The 3038-nt window shown below is 34.4% G+C and overlaps 1 pseudogene; it reads right to left on the reverse strand.

Annotated features, from left to right (window-relative positions):
* Positions 1 to 1315: 1315 nt before the first annotated feature.
* Positions 1316 to 1415, reverse strand: LOC141636011 (small nucleolar RNA R71; annotated as a pseudogene).
* Between the last annotated feature and the right edge of the window lie 1623 nt (positions 1416 to 3038).

The raw sequence follows: 3038 nt of genomic DNA on the forward strand, positions 1-3038 counted from the left end.
CCTATGCACATGTTATGTTTGATGAAATGCGAGCCTATAAATCCTTGCATTTTTTACCCCTCTCTTATCTTTTTAATGAGGCTTGTAAGACATAAACCAACTAGAGCCTCATTAGACCATGCATAGTGTTGAATAGGAGGAGACTAAGTCGACTTGTAGGTATTGTAAAGTCTTGATCGACTCGGCTTCGGGACCAAAATCTTCCTAGGAATTGTAAGATATTCACTAACTCGATTCCATCACAACAATAAGTGCTTGCATCTATTTGAGAACATGTTTGTATGATCTATTTCCATGAATCCCCTATGAACCCATGACATCCTAGTGCCTTTAATCAGTTGTTTACAAACCCCTTTATTTGCTTACATTGTTTTCATTCATCTTGTTAATTAGTTTAGATTACATCTCATCTCAACCCATAATTTGTGACACCCTAAGACATACACTACATGCAATTGAAATCCTAAATCAATACCCGTCCCTTGGGATCCGACCTTTACTTACGACTCCACTAAAGAGTAGTTTGTAGAGTTAGAAATATTGTTTTGGTTGGTAGCTTTTAACGACGAGTTTAAACCGATACCAAAAATGGCGCCGTTGCAGGAGATGATGTTTAATTGATTTGATTTTCGTTAATTGTTTTTAGTTGTGCCTTTATTTACCTTGGGGAAGTTAATCTCCTCAAGGTTGTTCTAATTTTTTTCTAGTTGTTTGATATTTTGCATGACTAGGAGATCACAAGGTAATTTGTTACCTATTGATTTCGAGATTGAAAGGACCTTAACCAACAATAGAAGAGTTGCTAGAGGTACTTCAAGAGTTGTAGGTATTAGAGAGATTGTGGACATTCAACCAAATAACAATGAGTTTGTCTACCCTTTTGCAAGAGAAGGAGAGGATAACCCAATTCCAAACCCACTACAAAATCAACCTACAATGCCTAAATTTTCATCTCATTCCGTACCAACCGAGGAGAACCTACCAAATGGTACTCCTACAACACCACAATTAACAGGTAATTTCATTGCCAAATCCGCATTCATGCAATTAGTTGAGAGAAGTCAATTTGGAGGGATGCCTAGTGAAGATCCTCACTTACATATGGAAACTTTTAATGATTATTGTGATGCAGTTTCTCAAACCGGAGTTACTGAAGACCAAATCCGATGGGTATTGTTTCCTTTTTCCTTAATCGGTACCACAAAGCAATGGTTGAAGAGCCTAGACAAGGCTACCCTTGGTATTGATTCATGGAAAAAGCTAGCACTTTCCTTCTACAAGAAGTTCTATCCTCCGGAGAAGACTAATTTGTTGAGAACCCAAATCGCTGGGTTCAAGCAAAGGGATGAAGAATCATTATATGAAGCATGGGAGAGATTTAAGGACACTTTTCGTTCTTATCCACACCATGGACTTAGTGAGTGGTTCCTTGTTCAAAAATTTTGGAACGAACTATATGAAGACTCACGCAATTTTCTTAATATGGGATCCAATGGAATGTTTAGCGAAGTTGATTGTAAGTTTCATATACCTATTATTAGACATCTCTAATGGTGAACAAATTAACATTTTAATATGAGTTCTTTAGATCTAGTGCATGCATAACTAAATTAGATATATAATAAGAAAACAATGATTCTTACATTATTATTTTCGGATTTTTGGGCACAAGTGAGGTCTCCTACCTTCACTTGTTCTTGAGCTTGAATGTCAATGGAAGATCCTCCAACCTTGGTCTCAAAGTAGAAACCCTCCTCAAAAGATGCACCCAAGATTAGCCCTTATCACTACTAAATAATATTTTCTAGATATTTATTTAATAGTCTACCTTAAAAATGACTACTAATACTCATATATTATATTAATAATATTAGTAGTATTTTGAACAAGTTAGATCAAAATTTCTCAAGTTTTAGAGAAAGAGAGATCAGTATGAGAGAGGGGTTTTTGCATGTAACATATTTTGAGAAATGGTAGAGTAAAAAATAAGAAGAACAAAATTCTTCTCATCTCCGCATGAATGAGCCATCCAAAATGCTCTATATAGAGCATTTTTTGGTCTTCATAATTTCTCTTATGCAATATGCTTTTGTGTGTAGGTCTTAGGCTATGATTAAAGCATGTCATAAGATGTTGGAGCATCTGTCTAACAACAAAATGACAAAACCAAAAATCAAGCATGCACACCTATTTTGGACGGTACACTTGAGTGTATATGGGTCCATTTTTGTCTTATAATATTTGTCCCACAAATGCTTATAAGTCTTATGTTTAATTATCTCACATAATTAAATATTAATTTGATCATACAACAATTATGTGACAAATTAATAAACATGTATTCACTCAACTCATTGAGTAATATTTTATCATTATATCCACATATAATGGGTCCCATAATAGCTAGTTAGTTAAATTTACAAACTCTTATAAATGTAAATAACTAATTACCTCTACCTCGAAATATTTATAAAACCTCAACATAATTTAGTAAAATAAAATATTAATTTACTAAATTGAATCTTATTTAATCGAATTACAATAAGATACATATTTCCTGTCATAAATATAAATTGTTTTTATTTAAGGAATTAATAAAATTGTATCAATATACGGGTAATTAACTTTACTGATTAGGGCATCGTCCTATTAGTGTGACCTTAAGGGATCAACTGACCACCATTGTCCTACGACAGTAACGTCAAACTCTAGCAAGCCAATCGTTACTGATTAATGTTGATCAGTTGACTATTTAATTTATCATCCCTTACGTATTCTTATTATGAGATTTAATTATGATTTTAAATCATGTGATCGCACTATTGTTCAGGACAAATACTCCAACAATCTTCCACTTGTCCGAGACAAGTGTGCGTCACCAATTCTCTTGTCCTATGACAATCTCCCACTCAATGCAAGGTGCCTTGCAGATCGTACTTGCATTTGATCATATCTTGAGTGGTTTCCTCGATCTGGAGAGTAACAGTCTGACCGAAATTATCTACCGTAGATACCTTCCGAGCGTAGCCACGCATTTT

This window comes from Silene latifolia, chromosome Y (genome assembly GCF_048544455.1).
Source record: "Silene latifolia isolate original U9 population chromosome Y, ASM4854445v1, whole genome shotgun sequence".
In the NCBI taxonomy this organism is placed as follows: domain Eukaryota; kingdom Viridiplantae; phylum Streptophyta; class Magnoliopsida; order Caryophyllales; family Caryophyllaceae; genus Silene; species Silene latifolia.